The sequence below is a fragment of the Cannabis sativa genome, chromosome 3, assembly GCF_029168945.1.
Source record: "Cannabis sativa cultivar Pink pepper isolate KNU-18-1 chromosome 3, ASM2916894v1, whole genome shotgun sequence".
NCBI classification, from domain to species: Eukaryota; Viridiplantae; Streptophyta; class Magnoliopsida; order Rosales; family Cannabaceae; genus Cannabis; species Cannabis sativa.
This window is the reverse complement of record NC_083603.1, coordinates 60,909,429-60,930,614: the sequence shown is the minus strand read 5'-3', so window position 1 is coordinate 60,930,614 and position 21,186 is coordinate 60,909,429.

Below are 21,186 nucleotides of genomic sequence, written 5' to 3'. Positions count from 1 at the left end.
GACGAGAGTACCTATATGGTTTAGATAGCTTATAGGGTTTTTATGCTTAATGCCTGTTGCATGTTAAATTTATCACGAGAGTAGAAAGTTTACATGTAATTGAGGTTTATATATCTGAGAAGACTATAAATTACCTTAGTAAACCTGCTATTGCATAGGAATTAATATTAGGAAAATAATCATATTAGGCCATATTCAATAAAAACAATTGAAATCGACACCCTAGTTTATTAACTATCAATTTTCTTGAATCGTTGCTTCCAACTATTTTTCTTATACTTTATTGTTTTTTTTTCCTATCTTTTATTTAATCAAATAGAAGTAAAAATTTAATTTTAACGTACTTAACTACACTCCCTGTGGGATCGACCTCACTCCTAGTGAGTCTACTACTTGAAACGATACGTACACTTGCGTGTGCAAAATATCGCAACACCAAATAAAAAATTGATTAGCAACATAATTAATTTCATTCTTCCTTGAAATTAATTTAAGAAAAACATAGTTTGAATAGTTATATTCTGGAAAGCTATATGTATTTTTCTTGTTTTAATTAAATATGGAATTATAACCATATAAATTCTTTCTGAATCTTAATTTTATAATTTCATTAAATATTCCTATTTAAGTTGAGATTTAGTTAAATCTATCAAATCAACTTAGATTTGAATATTTTTGAATTTCCTATTATAAATTAAGTTGAGGAATTTTGGGAATTGGTTATTAAGATTCTTTAGATATTTTTTTAAGTTGATATTTTATAAATATGGGAACTTAAAATGGAATATCTTCTAAATTAAGTGGTTACTACTTAATTGGTAATATTTAATTAAGTCATTGATTGAAGAATATTTTAAGTTGGGTATTTAGATTTTTTCTAAACAACTTAAATAAGATATTTTTCAAAATTATTCCATTTTTGAAATTTGATTAAAGTTTTTACTTTAATTTGTAATATTTCATTATTGAGATATGGAATATAAATGATTAAAAAAAATACATTGTTAAATAATGAGCTTTAATCAAGAGAAATTCGATCTCCATTGTTGGTTTTACATAGCTATTGTTTTAGTGAGTAATCCTCCCTAATGGAGGAACGTTGATTAGCAAGTTAGCGCCGTTTAATCTCGAAAGATAAGTATTCTTATAAGTTTATTTTTATATGGTTCATGACCACCCTAATGGTGGCGACTGTATAAGACTTACAAGAATGCGAAACAATGGTAGAAGCTCATAAGATAGAATTGCCTTGACTCTCGCCTAAACGGGACAACGCTGAATTCCAATCTTGATCGAATAAAAGGTTGCTAGAATGTTTGACATTTTAGATGAATTGACAACTCTATTCAATGGATGATGCTTTGACTCTCGCCTAAACGGGACACTGTATCAGTTCGTTGGAAACCTTGGAAAATAAACTATGTTAGATTTAGTATTTTTATAACATATGTGATTATTTGTTTTCTGAACCTGTGTATGAATTTATAGAACCAAAACCTTACTTCTGTTTATTGATATGTTGTAGTGCCAATATGAATAACCCTCATCCCGATCCACTCCTAGTTAGTATCTTTGCAAAAGAACTCAATAGTGTGAAAATGCATCCTGGTAGTTGCATTAACTCGCACCTATTGTTGATGAATCTGAAATTCCAAAAGGCAAATCTACTAGGAATTGATTTATCAAAGGAACAATGGGTAAAACTCATACTTTATAGTCTTCCTCAGGAGTATAACAGTTTTGTTCTATATTACTTATTGAACAATCCTAACTCCTCCGACATGGACAAACTCGAGTCTGAGTTAAGGGCCCATGAGCGGAATCTGATTGCAATGAGATCTCCTGGTATTGCAAGCTTTAATCAGAGGAAGAAGATTAAGCATGAGGGCTCTAACAAAGCTGCTACTTCAAGTACAATTATCAGACATCACGTTCTATGTGCGAATTGTAATGGAAAGGGACATAAAGAAGAACAATGTCCCAGGCTTCTAGACAATTCAAACGAAGGTGATGCTTTTGTATTTGAATCATGTGTTTTAGAGAACGACAAATCCTCCTGGATTGTTGATTATGGATCTACTAACCATGTATGTTCTTCATTGCAGCTGCTTGAAACTTGGGAGAATCTTCACCCAGATGAGTTAAAGCTTAAAGTTGGAAATGGCGAGTTGGTATCAGTTAAAGCAAGAGGAACAGCCCGAATCAAGTTTAATTCTAAGAAGTTTTTACTTTTAGAGAATGTTTTATATATTCCTAATTTTAGTAGAAACTTGATTAGCGTTTCATGTTTACAGACACAATTTTATATATTGAATTTTTCGAGTTCAAATTGTTCAATTTCTCGTAATGGATTTCATATATGTGTTGCAAACATGGAACGAGGGCTTTATGTTTTAAGTCCTGATACTCAAATCTCACTAAATACTGAACTTTTCAATGTAGCTAAACCTAGAAGCCTTAAGAGAAAAGAGATTGATAATGATGATCAAACTTATCTATGGCATTTACGTTTAGGTCATATAGGTTTTGATAGACTCAATAGGCTAACCAAAGACGGTCCATTGAAAAATGTCGTCTTAGGAGAACTGCCAGTCTGCGAGTCTTGCCTAGAAGGAAAAATGACCAAACGTTCTTTCTCTGCGAAGGGAGAGCGTGCCAAAGAACCCCTAGGGTTAGTACATTCAGATGTTTGCGGACCGCTGAATGTAAAAGCCAGAGGAGGTTATGAGTATTTCGTCACTTTCATTGACGATTTCTCTAGATATAGTTTTCTTTACCTAATGCAAAAGAAATCTGAAACGTTTGAAAAGTTTCAGGAATTTCATGCTTTGGCTCAAAACCAATTAGGTAAAACATTAAAGATCTTGCGAACTGATAGGGGTGGAGAATATATGGATATGCAGTTCAAAGATCATTTAATTGAACTTGGAATTGAATCCCAATATACTGCCCCAAGCACTCCACAGCAGAATGGAGTTGCAGAAAGAAGAAATCACACTCTCTTAGAAATGGTTAGGTCTATGCTGAGTTATTCAACTCTGTCTACGTCCTTCTAGGGATATGCTATTCAAATGGCAAACGACATTTTAAATGTTGTTCCATCTAAAGCAGTCCCTAAGACACCCGTTGAACTATGGAATGGTCGCACACCTAGTTTGCGCCATTATAGGATTTGGGGGTGCCCTGATCACGTCTTAAGAAAGAAAGAAGGCAAACTGGAATCGCGAACTGAAGTTTGCATGTTTGTCGGAAATTCTAAAGAGACTAGGGGTGGACTATTCTATAGTCACAAGGATAACAAAGTGTTTGTTTCTACAAATGCTACTTTCCTTGAAGATAACTATATGAAAGACAACAAACCGAAAAGTGAAATTGTATTAGAGGAAATGCTCACAGATACTGTTCCTTCAAATGTACCATCTTCTTCTACTCAAGAAGAGGAACATCCCACTCCCTCAGTTGTAGCAACTAAGAAAACTACTACTAAAGCTCCTGTTCAGAAGGTCACTGCTCCTCGTCGTAGTGGGAGGGTTTCTACGAAACCATCTCGTTATGGCTTGGATGGTGAAATCAATATGGTCGTTGATGACGGTATTGATGACGACCCATTAACCTATAAACATGCAATGGCAAGTCCGCAACGGAAGCGATGGTCAGCCGGTATGGATTCAGAAATGGATTCCATGAAAAAGAACAAAGTCTGGGAATATGTAGAACCACCTGATGATTTTTGTCCAATTGGATGTAAATGGGTCTACAAGAAGAAAAGAGGTGCTGGAGGCGAAGTCGAAACTTTCAAAGCTAGACTGGTCGCCAAGGGTTATACCCAAAGAGAAGGTGTGGACTATGAGGAAACTTTTAGTCCGGTTGCCATGCTCAAATCCATCCGAATTCTTCTCTCCATAGCTGCCGCTGTAGATTATGAAATTTGGCAAATGGATGTCAAGACAGCTTTTCTAAATGGGCTTCTTGAAGAAACCATCTATATGGAGCAACCAGAAGGTTATGTTCTTCCGGGGCAGGAGAATAAAGTTTGCAAATTAAATAGGTCCATATATGGACTTAAGCAAGCTTCTCGCTCATGGAATAAAAGGTTTGATGAGATCATCAAAACCTACGGCTTTCATCAGAATGAAGATGAACCTTGTGTTTACCAACTCAAGGAAAACCAAGTAGTAGTATTCCTGGTCCTTTATGTTGATGACATTTTGATCATTGGAAACAATGTCAAGAAAATGACTCACATCAAGGAATGGCTTGACACTCAATTCGACATGAAAGACTTGGGTGAGGCAGCCTATGTTCTTGGTATTCAGATTGTCAGAAACCGAAAGAACAGATCCCTTGCTCTCTCTCAAACAGCTTACATTGACAAAGTTCTAGAGAGATTTTCCATGACCAATACCAATGGGGCAAACATGCCCTCTAGACATGGTATTCGTCTATCTAAGGAACAGTGTCCTACTGATCCTCAAGAGATAGAAGACATGGCAAAAATTCCTTATGCTTCTGCAGTTGGAAGTCTAATGTATGCTATGCTATGCACTAGACCTGACATCTGCTATGCAGTTGGAATCGTGAGCAGGTATCAGTCAAATCCAGGACGGGTAAATTGGAATGCTGTTAAGTATATTTTGAAATACTTAAAGAGTACAAGAGATTATGTATTAGTCTACAAGGGTGGTGCTTTAAATCCTGTAGGCTATACAGACTCAGATTTCCAGGGATGTCTTGAAGACAGGAAATCTACATCTGGGATGGTGTTTACTCTTGGGGGTGGAGCAGTGGTTTGGAGAAGTGCTAAACAAACTGCGATTTCGGATTCTACCATGGAGGCAGAATACATAGCCGCGGCTGAAGCAGCTAAAGAGGTTGTCTGGCTTAGGAAGTTCTTCACCAGTCTCGGTATAGTTCCTGGAATGGAAAAGCCTCTAGTCCTGCTTTGTGATAACACTGGAGCTATAGCCAACAGTAAGGAACCTCGGAGCCACAAGAGAAGTAAGCATATAGAAAGAAAGTATCATATTATCAGAGAATATGGGGCAAGAGGGGATGTACTGGTGGAGAAAGTGGATACGCAGGATAACTTGGCTGATCCATTCACCAAAGTCTTGGCAGTAACCTCATTCGAAAAGCACCGTCAGAATTTAGGATTAATTGAAATGTACTGATTTTTTTTATATTAGTGCAAGTGGGAGTTTGTTGGGTTTTATGCCCTAAATAAAACTCTGTTTCAATGTAATCCAGATTATTCAATATCAATAAAGTAACAGAAGTAATTTTTCATTCACTTGTGTATGTTTTGGTTCACTTAATCAATTGCTTGTCTATTTGATTTATAAATTCATCCAAACCCCTTTTCACATACTTGATCATGTTTATTGTGTTGTCAACACAGTGGAAAATAAACATGACTATGTGAATAAAGTATTCCTAGATTTATCAGAACACTGGGTTTTACTGATATGACAATCTACAACAGAGTTTACTTACATTTGGAGAAATGTTATGTTCTTTCCAGAACATAGGTTAAAGTAAAGCTCAGGTTGGATGCATGGAGTATGCATTGGAATGGACTGATATTGAACTTTTGAAACTTACCGTAAATGTCTATTCAATTCAATATCATAAGTTGATCCTAGATCACATGATCGAAATCCTGATATGATTAGGCTTAATTTCAAGAGTATTATTCGTGTTCTTTGTTTGTTAGTTAAGCCTAATCTTTAGTCTGGGAAATACATACATTTTGGGAACACGGTAGTGCGATTGAGTGGGAGCGCTAACATAAATATGGAATCTATAGCTTCTATCTGGCGAATAGTAAGCAAAGGGTGATTTCCTTCGAGCTTAACCAAACGAGATAAATGATTGAGTACTCATTTCACCTAGTTGAAATATGATTTATACAGGGTTAAGTGTTTTAAGGATAAAATACATTGTAGGGTGTTATGGTAATTTAGTCCCTTTACAGTGTAAATCATCCATATAGAGGATCATTGATCACATTAGGATTATAACAATGGATAACTAATAATGTGTCTATATGGTGGAACATATAGAGCATTCTATATACTGAGAGTGCAATTCTGAGTTCTATGTGTGGATTCAACGAAGAATTAATAAGTCAGTGAATTTAAGTGGTAAATTCTAGATCTGCTTATTGGAAGCTCGGATATATAGACCCATGGTCCCCTCACTAGTTGAGATGATATTACTTGTAAGACTCATTTAATTGATTTTAATTAATCAATTAAAAATTCTCAAGGTAGACTTGTCTATTTGAGAATTTATCACTTATTAAGGGCAAAACAGTAAATAGAGATTTTGAAGGGCATATTTATTAATTAGGAAACTTTAATTAGTTTCATTATTAATAAAATAAATGACAATATATTATTTGATAATTAATTTTAATTATTAAATAATTAGATTTGACATTTATGTGATTGAACAAAGGAATTGGCAGTTTTTGACAAAACAGGAAACTATCAGTGTAGGAAAAGGAAAGTTGGAAAAGTGGCAAGCCTTGCTTCCACAATGCCTAGGCCGGCCACTTAACTTCCTTTTCTCTTTGATTTTTTCAATTCCAAATGTCAATCATAGCCCTGGGTGGTCTTCTATAAATAGAAGGCAAAGGCTTCAGAGTTGAACACAACTGTACAACCTTTTTACAACATTATTCTGAAAGAATTTTCTCTCAGAAAATTCTCTCTGAGCCGCCACTCTCTCTCTCTCTCTTCCTTCACTGTTTCGAAAAGTATAAGTGCTAGAGTAGTGCCCACACACATCAAGTAATACCTCAATCATAGTGAGGAAGGCTGTGTAGAATTCAGAAACAACAAAGAAGGACTATCGGGCTCAGATCTTGATTATACTCTACTACAGAAAGGAATCAAGGGTTAGAGATCTGAGTGGGAGGAGACATATATTCCGCTGCAATCACTGTAAGATTTCTGATATTCTTATGTGTTTAATTTCCTATCGTTTTAGAAGTTCTTATTTAGGTTGTTTTTTTTTTTTTTTTTTGAACTACATATTTAGGTTGTTAAATCAACATACTTGTGAGTAGATCTAAGATCCTGGTAAAATAACTTCCAACATCACCCTGACCCAAAAGTAGGCTTAACTAACAAATCAAAGAACACGAATAACCTCTTGAGATTGAGCCTAATCATAACAGGATTAAGATCATTTGATCTAGGATCAACTAGGCGATATTGACTTGAATAGATATTACGGTAAGTTTAATAAATCTAAGTCAAAGTTCAATATCGGTCCCTTCCGATGCATACTCCATGCACCCAACCTGAGCGTTACTTTAACCAATGCTCTTGAAAGAACATAGCATTTCTCCAAATGCAAGTAAACTATGTTGTAGATTATCATATCAGTAAAACCCTTTGTCTGATAAATCTAGGAAACTTTATTCACATAGTCATGTTTACTATCAAATGTGTTGACAACACAATAAACAGGATCAAGTATGTGAAAAGGGTTTCAGATGAATTTATAAATCAAATAGACAAGCAATTGATAAGATGAACCAAAACATACACAAATGAATGAAAAATACTTCTGTTTCTTTATTGATGTTGAATAAAATGGATTACATTGAAATGGAGTTTTATTTAGGGCATAAAACCCAACAAGAGCATCATGTTCCTTTTATACCATTTCAACTAGGGCTTAGGGCTGAATTATATGGATTAAAAAAGAATAAAATATTGGGCATCACTTCTAGGGCCGGCCACTAAAGGACCAATCTCTAGTTACAACTTTCTACTTTTTCAACCACTGATTCTTCTTTCAAAAATACCATATTTTCCAATTCAATCATGTAAATGCCAAAACTATTTATTTAATAATTATCAAATAAAATTTCCATTTATAATATTTATTAATTAGACCATACAAAGTCTGTTAATTAATAAATAGACCCCAAAACCTCTTTTCTTCACAATTAAGCCCTTGCTTAGTGAAAATTCATAAATAAGACATAGTCTAATTTTAGAATTATAATTTATTAACTAAAATCAATTAATTGAGTCTGCAAGCAGTATTATCTCAACTAATTTTAGAATTATAATTGATTAACTAAAATCAATTAATTGAGTCTGCAAGCAGTATTATCTCAACTAGTGAGGGGACCATGGGCCTATACAACCGAGCTTTCAATAAGTAGATCTAGAATTCACCAAGTAAATTCTCTAACTTATTAATTCCACCTTGCGCCACTATAGATTTGGAATTGAATAGCACTCTCAATTATATAGAACGCTCTACATGTACCACAATATAAATACGTTATGATTATCCATTGTTACAATCCTAATAGTCAAAGATCCGATCTACACTGAATATGGACAAATTTACCGTTCTACCCTTCAATGTATTTTATCCTTAAAACACTTAGCTACCTATAAATGATATTTCAGTAAACTAATATAATTACTGAAATGAGTTCTCAATCATTTATCTCTATTCAGCCAAGCTCGAAGGAAATCATCGTTTCACTTCTAAATACTTATAGAAGCTATAGATTCCATATCTATGATTAGTGCTCCCACTCAATTGAACTACCATGTTCGTAGATGTAAATATCTGCCAGATTCAAAAGTTAGCTTCCACGAACAACTTGAAGAACATAAATAATACAACAAAGCTGAACCTAACCATATCAGGATTAAGATCCATAGACCTAAGATCAACCATTGATATTGACTTAGAAAGATATAACTGTAAGTTTATGATATCTTATCCAAGATCAATATCGGTCCCTTCCAATGTATACTCCATACATTCGATACTGGTAAACTTTGCCAATGCCCTGGAAAGGACATAACACTTATCTAAGGTGTAAGTATACCTCATCGCCGATTATCATACCAATCTAAATCCAGTGAACTGACAAATCATAGGAATTAAACTTTTGAACATATAATCATGATTATATTCCACTGTCCTAGCGACACTATAATCATGAACAAATATATATGTTCTGGACTTAATAGAATTTATACATTAAAAATAATCATGAAATAAATCATGTGAACCATGCAACATAAAACGATTTCTGATCTTTTATCAATTAGTAAATCTGATTATATTGAAATAGATTTTATTTAGGGCACAAAACCCAGCAAGCTCATCAAGAGAATTTTTCCCATAAGATGGAGAAGATGATGGCTTGCCTTCGAGCCAAGTTCAGAGATATAGATAAGGAAGATTCTAACAATGACCCCTCGGTGGAGTGCATCGAAGGAAACACAAAAGGAAACCTTACTAATGTTGGAACCTCTGCTCCTCCACATGACAAGGGGAAGGAAAAGGTAAGTGACCCTAAGAACCCACATGCTCCTCAACTTCCTTGAAAAAATGTGAATTAGGCCAATAGGCATTCTCAGGCACAGAAGGTGATCTACGCCTCTGGGCTCGATGCACTTCAGCCCATAAAGGCCATGTAATGCGAAAAGGGAGTGGTATGAAAGTACCAAAGCGCAAGGGAAGGAAAAACTGTCTTAGTGATTCAGTAAACCGAGACAGTGGGACATGGGGATAGTACTCTAGTGATAGTTAATCCACGGTGGATCTTAGAAGATGTTTAGATACCAAGTAAAAGAAAGAAAAAAAGTGAGATGGCGAGGCCACATGGTAACGATCTCAGGAACCACTTAAATGATAAAGTCTGTGGAAGGGATCTCCCTGACAGTGACACAAAGAGGTTGGAAGAACAGATAGTTTCACTAACAAAATTGGTCTAAAAATAAAGTGGGGCCCTCACCGATTCTAAAGATGAGGACTCAAAGCCCGTGTAAGGAGGATCGCAGAAGCTCCCCTCTCGGAGAACTTCAAAATGTCCCAAATTGAGTTGTATGATGGACGCACTAATCCTAAAACTCATTTAGCCAAGTACAACAAGATGATGCAAGTGGCAAGAGTTAGTGAGGATGCCAAATATTTGGGCTTCTCCCTGAACCTTACCAAGTTTGTTGACGATTAGTGGAAGAGATTTGCTCCTAGATCAATTCACTCTTGGAAGGAATTGTAGTCAACCTTTTGGAAATAATTTATTACTGCCTGCAATTATGACTTGGAGATGGGTTCCATCACCAACATCAAGCAATAGGCAGAAGAAAGCTTGATGAGTTTCATTCAACGAATGATGGCAGCCAAGACCAAAGTGACGATGACATGAAACTAGTGGCCTTACAATCTGGACTCGCAGTTGGTTCTCTTTTGTGGGGAGAAATACAAAGAAGGAGGGCCAAAACACTATCCGAGTTCATGGCTAAGGCACAAAGATTTATTAGTTTGGAAGATTCTTATCAGAAAGCCTTTATGGAGTCCCTCCAGCACCAGCCCATGTTGCTTCCACTCCTGGATTTACCTCACCAGCTTACATTCTTTGAATTCAGTATACCCCAATGGTTTACGGTCCATCCACATCCGTACAAGTACCCATGCAAACCCATTTCTCGGGGTATGGAGCGGCACAGACAGGATGTAGTATCACTCTTGAATAATCTAAAGCGGAAGTTCCAAAGCAGAACGCAAGTCAATCATGGAGTAAGAAAGGAGGAAAGGGTCCAGGACGAAGCGAGAACTCCAAAAAATTCAAGAAGAAATATTAACCAAGATATACTGAGTACTCCAGTCTGGTGGATACTCGTGAGAATTTTTATAAGGAAACTTGCAACATGGTATATTATAGAAAGCCCCCGCAGACACCTCAAGGGGGAAATTTCAAGAGAGATTCGAGTAAGAAGTGCGAGTATCATGGAGAAGTGGGACACTCCACCAATGATTGTAAAAACTTGAAAGATGAAATCGAAATGTTGGTTAGAGCGAGACATTTGGGACAACGGGCTCGGATTCCCCTCAAAATATAATTTTTATATTAACGTGGTCTTTCTATCACACTCTATTTAATTTTTTCGTGAAATGAATGACACAATAAATAGTAGTTGATAAATTGATGCAATGTAACACCCTAACTAGCATAGGCATATTACGTGATTTTTAAACATGTTATGCAGCTTGTTGCCAATCAACGAGGTTTATGGAAAACGCGATTAATTAAAATCTTTGCTTTTTAATTGAACTTGTAAAACATTTATACAAAATACTCGGGATCCCGATTACAAAACCATTTACAAAAGTTTACTCTCTATACAAAATATTTGTCGCCTAGCGACTATTTACAAAAATAGCCTCCCTGTCCCGATGATCGTACGCTCCAGGCCTAACTGCCCTGACATGTACAATCTTCATAGGCTCGTTCACGGTCCATCAGCCCTAGCCTTGCCTTAACCTACACATAAACATAGCACTGTGAGTCGACAGACTCAGTAAGAAAAGCATAATAATACTCATACATAAATCCCGGTCATGATCAGACGCCCATACCCCTGACCATAACCCTAACTGCCGTGTCCAACACCTGCATCGAGTCCCCCTAATCGCCGTGTCCAACACGATGCGAGTTACGAACGTTCATAGGGACGGTACTATTGACAAGTAACAGCCTAATCGGTCAAACCGGTCATACTCCGGCTGCTGGTCATACTCCAGCCTGTACCGACGTGTTACAGTATCAGCCTAATCGGTCGAACCGGTCATACTCCGGCTGCTGGTCATACTCCAGCCTGTACCGACGTGATACGTCAAATAGTACGGAACCACCAACCTAAGTATCAGCCTAATCGATCGAACCGGTCATACTCCGGCTGCTGGTCATACTCCAGCCTGTACCGACGTGACACAGTTGGATGGTTCGAAGCCAACATACATATCTAATGCAATCTAACAGGCTTCCTACATGCATGCTAAACATGTAATCTACATATGCATACTGTTATACTAATCTTACCTAGATTCCGAATTCAGGTGTGCCGGTCAACCTGACTGGAACTATCTGCGTGGCGGATTACAGGCTCCTAAACCATAAAAATCACAACACTATAAGTGATACGCTAAATCACTTTCCGGGGACTTAAACTAGGAACTAAAAGTTACCCTATCGATAAAAAGCATGGCAATACCCCAAAAACATAAAATCGAGGAAAACTAGGGTTTCTGAAATTTCCCCAACCGGTAGACCGGTTGCCCAACCAGAATTCCGGTTCTGGGAATTTTCGAAACCCATCCGGAATTCCGGATGCACAACCGAAATTCCGGTTCCTCGCAGGCAGAAATTCAAAAATTCACACAATGCTCAAATCTAATTCAAACCACCTCAAACCTTCCAGACCTGTTCTATAGGACCCAAATAACATATCTAAAGCAATAACACAACCCAGAATGCACAGAATTGAAAAACACCATGTGAGCTCCAAGCTTTGAGTTCAAACTCAAACTTGGCTAAAGCTCGCTAACAAGCCTCAAAACTAGCTTAGAACTTCATAAACAAGCATGATAACACTGCATAAAACTAACCCTAATTCATGCAAACACTACAGCCACAAATTTCGAAAATTCTCTTTGAAAACCAAACTTTGAGCTAAAACTTTCAATCTTGAAATCAAAGCAATTAGCATGCATTACACTAGCTCTAATCTACTTAAAACAGCAAGATTAAACCTCTGAAACATAACAATAATTCACAGCAACAAGAACCACTAAAACGAGCATGCAACAACACTTCTTTTTCATCAAAAATTCAAGAAAACATACAAGAAAGGTGTAGAAAACATACCAACAACTATGAACACTTAAACTTGCTAAGGAGGGCTTGAAATCCAAGAGGAAGATCCTCTTTTCTTGCTGCTCAAAGGGCACCGAAAGAGAGAGGAAAAGAGAGAGAGAGAGAGAGAGAGAGAGAGAGAGAGAGAGAGAGAGAGAGAGAGAGAGAGAGAGAGAGAGAGTTTTGAGAAATTTTCTATTTTTTTCTAACTTTGATTTTTGAATAAAGAAAAGAATTAATATTAATCCCATATATTTCAGCCAACACTTAAAGAAATAAAACACATAAAACACAATCCTAATAGTCAAAGATCCGATCTACACTGAATATGGACAAATTTACCGTTCTACCCTTCAATGTATTTTATCCTTAAAACACTTAGCTACCTATAAATGATATTTCAGTAAACTAATATAATTACTGAAATGAGTTCTCAATCATTTATCTCTATTCAGCCAAGCTCGAAGGAAATCATCGTTTCACTTCTAAATACTTATAGAAGCTATAGATTCCATATCTATGATTAGTGCTCCCACTCAATTGAACTACCATGTTCGTAGATGTAAATATCTGCCAGATTCAAAAGTTAGCTTCCACGAACAACTTGAAGAACATAAATAATACAACAAAGCTGAACCTAACCATATCAGGATTAAGATCCATAGACCTAAGATCAACCATTGATATTGACTTAGAAAGATATAACTGTAAGTTTATGATATCTTATCCAAGATCAATATCGGTCCCTTCCAATGTATACTCCATACATTCGATACTGGTAAACTTTGCCAATGCCCTGGAAAGGACATAACACTTATCTAAGGTGTAAGTATACCTCATCGCCGATTATCATACCAATCTAAATCCAGTGAACTGACAAATCATAGGAATTAAACTTTTGAACATATAATCATGATTATATTCCACTGTCCTAGCGACACTATAATCATGAACAAATATATATGTTCTGGACTTAATAGAATTTATACATTAAAAATAATCATGAAATAAATCATGTGAACCATGCAACATAAAACGATTTCTGATCTTTTATCAATTAGTAAATCTGATTATATTGAAATAGATTTTATTTAGGGCACAAAACCCAGCAAGCTCATCAAGAGAATTTTTCCCATAAGATGGAGAAGATGATGGCTTGCCTTCGAGCCAAGTTCAGAGATATAGATAAGGAAGATTCTAACAATGACCCCTCGGTGGAGTGCATCGAAGGAAACACAAAAGGAAACCTTACTAATGTTGGAACCTCTGCTCCTCCACATGACAAGGGGAAGGAAAAGGTAAGTGACCCTAAGAACCCACATGCTCCTCAACTTCCTTGAAAAAATGTGAATTAGGCCAATAGGCATTCTCAGGCACAGAAGGTGATCTACGCCTCTGGGCTCGATGCACTTCAGCCCATAAAGGCCATGTAATGCGAAAAGGGAGTGGTATGAAAGTACCAAAGCGCAAGGGAAGGAAAAACTGTCTTAGTGATTCGATGGCACCGAGACAGTGGGACATGGGGATAGTACTCTAGTGATAGTTAATCCACGGTGGATCTTAGAAGATGTTTAGATACCAAGTAAAAGAAAGAAAAAAAGTGAGATGGCGAGGCCACATGGTAACGATCTCAGGAACCACTTAAATGATAAAGTCTGTGGAAGGGATCTCCCTGACAGTGACACAAAGAGGTTGGAAGAACAGATAGTTTCACTAACAAAATTGGTCTAAAAAGAAAGTGGGGCCCTCACCGATTCTAAAGATGAGGACTCAAAGCCCGTGTAAGGAGGATCGCAGAAGCTCCCCTCTCGGAGAACTTCAAAATGTCCCAAATTGAGTTGTATGATGGACGCACTAATCCTAAAACTCATTTAGCCAAGTACAAAAAGATGATGCAAGTGGCAAGAGTTAGTGAGGATGCCAAATATTTGGGCTTCTCCCTGAACCTTACCAAGTTTGTTGACGATTAGTGGAAGAGATTTGCTCCTAGATCAATTCACTCTTGGAAGGAATTGTAGTCAACCTTTTGGAAATAATTTATTACTGCCTGCAATTATGACTTGGAGATGGGTTCCATCACCAACATCAAGCAATAGGCAGAAGAAAGCTTGAAGAGTTTCATTCAACGAATGATGGCAGCCAAGACCAAAGTGACGATGACATGAAACTAGTGGCCTTACAATCTGGACTCGCAGTTGGTTCTCTTTTGTGGGGAGAAATACAAAGAAGGAGGGCCAAAACACTATCCGAGTTCATGGCTAAGGCACAAAGATTTATTAGTTTGGAAGATTCTTATCAGAAAGCCTTTATGGAGTCCCTCCAGCACCAGCCCATGTTGCTTCCACTCCTGGATTTACCTCACCAGCTTACATTCTTTGAATTCAGTATACCCCAATGGTTTACGGTCCATCCACATCCGTACAAGTACCCATGCAAACCCATTTCTCGGGGTATGGAGCGGCACAGACAGGATGTAGTATCACTCTTGAATAATCTAAAGTGGAAGTTCCAAAGCAGAACGCAAGTCAATCATGGAGTAAGAAAGGAGGAAAGGGTCCAGGACGAAGCGAGAACTCCAAAAAATTCAAGAAGAAATATTAACCAAGATATACTGAGTACTCCAGTCTGGTGGATACTCGTGAGAATTTTTATAAGGAAACTTGCAACATGGTATATTATAGAAAGCCCCCGCAGACACCTCAAGGGGGAAATTTCAAGAGAGATTCGAGTAAGAAGTGCGAGTATCATGGAGAAGTGGGACACTCCACCAATGATTGTAAAAACTTGAAAGATGAAATCGAAATGTTGGTTAGAGCGAGACATTTGGGACAACGGGCTCGGATTCCCCTCAAAATATAATTTTTATATTAACGTGGTCTTTCTATCACACTCTATTTAATTTTTTCGTGAAATGAATGACACAATAAATAGTAGTTGATAAATTGATGCAATGTAACACCCTAACTAGCATAGGCATATTACGTGATTTTTAAACATGTTATGCAGCTTGTTGCCAATCAACGAGGTTTATGGAAAACGCGATTAATTAAAATCTTTGCTTTTTAATTGAACTTGTAAAACATTTATACAAAATACTCGGGATCCCGATTACAAAACCATTTACAAAAGTTTACTCTCTATACAAAATATTTGTCGCCTAGCGACTATTTACAAAAATAGCCTCCCTGTCCCGATGATCGTACGCTCCAGGCCTAACTGCCCTGACATGTACAATCTTCATAGGCTCGTTCACGGTCCATCAGCCCTAGCCTTGCCTTAACCTACACATAAACATAGCACTGTGAGTCGACAGACTCAGTAAGAAAAGCATAATAATACTCATACATAAATCCCGGTCATGATCAGACGCCCATACCCCTGACCATAACCCTAACTGTCGTGTCCAACACGGTACTGAGTCCCCCTAACTGCCGTGTCCAACACGATCGAGTTACGAACGTTCATAGGGACGGTACTATTGACAAGTAACGACCTAATCGGTCAAAGCCGGTCATACTCATTCTTGGTCATACTCCGGCTGTACCGACGTGTTACAAGGTATCGGCCTAATCGGTCGAACCGGTCATACTCCGCTGCTTGGTCATACTCCGGCTCGTACCGACGTGATACGTCAAATAGTACGGAACCACCAACCTAAGTATCGGCCTAATCGATCGAGCCGGTCATACTCCCATTTCTTGGTCATACTCCAGCCTGTACCGACGTGACACAGTTGGATGGTTCGAAGCCAACATACATATCTAATGCAATCTAACAGGCTTCCTACATGCATGCTAAACATGTAATCTACATATGCATACTGTTATACTAATCTTACCTAGATTCCGAATTCAGGTGTGCCGGTCAACTCGACCGGAACTATTCGCGGCGGATTACAGGCTCCTAAACCATAAAAATCACAACACTATAAGTGATACGCTAAATCACTTTCCGGGGACTTAAACTAGGAACTAAAAGTTACCCTATCGATAAAAAGCATGGCAATACCCCAAAAACATAAAATCGAGGAAAACTAGGGTTTCGAAATTTCCCCAACCGTAGAGACGGTTGCCCAACCAGAATTCCGGTTCTGGGAATTTTCGAAACCCATCCGGAATTCCGGATGCACAACCGAAATTCCGGTTCCTCGCAGGCAGAAATTCAAAAATTCACACAATGCTCAAATCTAATTCAAACCACCTCAAACCTTCCAGACCTGTTCTATAGGACCCAAATAACATATCTAAAGCAATAACACAACCCAGAATGCACAGAATTGAAAAACACCATGTGAGCTCCAAGCTTTGAGTTCAAACTCAAACTTGGCTAAAGCTCGCTAACAAGCCTCAAAACTAGCTTAGAACTTCATAAACAAGCATGATAACACTGCATAAAACTAACCCTAATTCATGCAAACACTACAGCCACAAATTTCGAAAATTCTCTTTGAAAACCAAACTTTGAGCTAAAACTTTCAATCTTGAAATCAAAGCAATTAGCATGCATTACACTAGCTCTAATCTACTTAAAACAGCAAGATTAAACCTCTGAAACATAACAATAATTCACAGCAACAAGAACCACTAAAACGAGCATGCAACAACACTTCTTTTTCATCAAAAATTCAAGAAAACATACAAGAAAGGTGTAGAAAACATACCAACAACTATGAACACTTAAACTTGCTAAGGAGGGCTTGAAATCCAAGAGGAAGATCCTCTTTTCTTGCTGCTCAAAGGGCACCGAAAGAGAGAGGAAAAGAGAGAGAGAGAGAGAGAGAGTTTTGAGAAATTTTCTATTTTTTTCTAACTTTGATTTTTAAATAAAGAAAAGAATTAATATTAATCCCATATATTTCAGCCAACATTTAAAGAAATAAAACACATAAATCAACTAAATAAAGTCAACTAAAGGACAAAATATCATTGGGGCAAAAAGACCAATTTGCCCCTCCGCATAAAAATCACATAAATAACACTAAAGGGGTATTTTTGGGAAGTTCTAAATTCCCGGCCATTCCCGACATTCCCAATGTCTAAAAAACCGCTCCAAACTACTAACCTACTAAGTTGTGATTTTACTGAGCCAAACACCGAGTTCCTTGTTACCGGGCACCGAAAATGCAAAATTATGAAAACTACTAAATGACACAAAATGCATCTCAGAATTCAATAATAACAGTATAAATAATTATTTAAATAACTATAAATAATTTTCATAATTAAACATGATTAACTGCTAATTTCCAAATTAAACTAAGCGGTCTTTACATGCAAATTATATACTTTTCAACCTTTTTACTTTAATAAATAAAAAACTAAAAATAAATATTTTAATTATTATAAAAAAATTATTTTATTCTATTATTTATTAACGTAAAAAGAGTAAAATATGTAATTTGTATTTATTTATCAATTTATTGTATCTTTTATTTTACGAAATAAATAAATAAAATATAAGAAAAGGATTAAGTTTATGTAAAAATTATATTTTAAAATATATTAGTATTATTAATTTTTAGTGTAACAATAAAAATTCTAACTATTCTTTCTTTGAAGAGTAGAGATAGTGTGTGCTCAATTAGTAGATTGTTTCCAAAAATCCAATTTAAATCACCATCCAAAATTATGTTGTGAGATTTTTGTTTTTTGTTTTTTTTTTTTGTTTTTTTGTTTTTGTCTTTTGTTTTTTGTTTTGTTTAGTTTTTTTTTTTTTTTTTGATTTTGGAAATGATTTATGTTGTGAAATTAGAAACATCAATTTCAATGAATGATTCCTTCAAAAAAAAATTCAATGAATGATGATCCGATGTTTATTTTATTTATTTTTGTTTTCATTTTTTACAATTTTTTAAATGCTATTTTACTTTTCACATTGACTTTTTAAAAAAAAAAAAATTGAAAGATTCTATTTAATTTTTTTTCTCTTGTTTGCATTTTTATTATAAGTGTAATAAGGGATTATTTGGTGGTTGACCAGGCCTGGAATTCAGTCTTCCACTCTTGGGCCCCTGCCCGCGCTTTTAGGAGGGTGGGTGCTACTAGGGTCGCTCTTTTGCATTGGAATAGAACTCAATATGGCAAGATGGACACAGTCATTAAAGAACTCGAAAATAAGCTTAACTGGGTTCAAAGCTTACCTACGCGCTCCCATGATTGGACCACTGAAAGATCGCTCTGTCGATCTCTTAATGATGCCCTTGAAAGGAAAGATATGTATTGGAAGTAGAGGGCAAGATTTCGTGGATTAAGGAGGGAGACAAGTGCTCTAAGTTCTTTTTTCTCTCGGCTACTATACACCATAGGAGAAATGCTATTGAAAGCATTTTAAACAATGAGGGTGTTTGGATTTCGGACAGAGAATCAATCGGTTGTGAATTTGTGAACTTCTTCACGAGAATATTTAATGGGTCAGATGTTGGCTAGGGTTTCAACTGTAGCCAGTTTTTCCAAGAACGGATTCAGGAAGTGGAAAAGGAGAACTAGTTAATTGCCCTTCTCAAGATGAGATTAAGCATACCCTATTTGAAATGGGTAACCATAAAGCTCCTGGTCCAGACGTGATGTCTGTACTATTCTTCAAACATTATTGGGAGACGGTCGAGGAAGACTTTTGCAAGGCGGTTTCTGACTTCTTTGTCACTGATAATAGGCATAGGGGTATCAACACTACGAATATTGTTCTAATCCCAAAAGTCCCTAACCCAACCCGTACTAATCACTTCCGCCCTATCTCCCTCTCCAATGTGCTTTATAAGGTCATATCCAAGATCATTGCAAACAGAATTAAACCTCTTCTACCGACAATCATTTGCCCTACCCAAGCCGCGTTTGTGCAAGAGATAATCCACTCGTTCAATAGAAAGAAGGGCAAGGAGGGATTTTTTGTTATAAAAATTGATCTAGTAAAAGCGTACGATCGGCTGAGCTGGAGATTTATTGACCATGTCCTCTCTTGCTATGGGATTCCTTAGCAGTTTCAGTGGTGGATATCACAGTGTTTATCCACCACCACTCTCAACATTTGTCTGAATGGAGGCAAGGTTGGGTCAATTAAGCCAACCTGTGGTCTCCGCCAGGGAGACCCTCTCTCCCCCTATCTCTTTATTTGGGCAGCTGAGGTTCTTTCAAGGCAGCTGAATGCTCTAGATACAGGTGAGATTCTTGGTATACGACTTAGCAGGGGGGCCCGGTCCTATCCCACATATTTTTTGCGGATGACTTAATCCTTGTGGGTAGAGCCAATGTGAGGGAGGCTAAAGGCGTTTAGCATTGCCTTGAACAATTTTGTGCTTGGTCGGGACAACAAGTTAATAGGCTTAAAACAACAATCTTTTTCAGCAAAACCACTCCCCCGAGTATGAAAAGAGTGATTAAGGAAACTCTTGGTATTGGGTCTTCGGTAGGCTATATTAAATATTTGGGGCTTCCGTTATTCCGATCTAGGCAAAAGGATGCTGACTTTAACTTCATTATTGAGAACCTCACTTCTAAGTTACAAGGGTGGAAGGCAAAAACCCTTTCTAAGGCTGGGCGTGCTACCCTGATCAAATCAGTATGTCTTTCAATGCCGATGTACGCAATGCAAACCACCAAATTATCCAACAGTCTGGTTAGCAAAATTAATGGGATGGTGAGAGATTTCTAGTGGGGTTTTGACAAAGGCAACCATGGTGTGCACTTAAGAGCATGGGATAAGCTCTGTCTCCTGAAGTCCCATGGAGGTCTTGGATTTAGGAAGACAAGAGAGATGAACTTGGCGTTCCTGGCGAAATGGGGATGTAGCTTGTTGAACGGGTGCAATTCTCTTTGCTGTCGGATTCTGCAAGCAAAATATCTGAAACGGAAGGATCTCCTGAGTCATAAATATAAGAGCTCAGATTCGTGGTTTTGGAAAAATGTGATCCGAGCGAATGTGGTACTGAGGAAGGGTGCCTGTAAACTGGTTGGTGATGGTCAAGATACTAGCGTTTGGAGGGACCCTTGGATACCACATGGTAAAGATTTTTCTCCGAAGCCAGTTGGTTCGTATGGTAACGAGGACGCTAAGGTGGCTGATCTTTTACTCCCCAATAGGGGTTTGGACATGACTAAACTTAATGCTCTGTTTAATCAAGAAACGATTACTGCTATTTTAAAAGGGGGTCATCCCTCTGGTCAAGGTAGGGATAGGTGGGTTTGGACTCTGGAACGGAATGGCAAGTTCTCCTAGAAGTTCGCTTACCTAACCCAGGCTTCGGAGAGAGCGCCTCCGTGTGAGGTTGCTCCTTCTCTCTAGAACAAACTCTGGAATAGTAAGGTTCTTGAGAGACATAAGATGCTTTGGTGGTGTATTTTGTCCAAAGCCCTTCCTATTCGGGCTGAGATTAATAAAAGATTCCCTATTGACGATTCTAGTTGTCCTCTATGCGGGAGGGGGGAAGAAACTTTTGAACACTTATTCCTCTCTTGTGAGGTGGCTTTCCACCTTTGGCGATCTTCCCCCTGGGGTATTTATCCAGT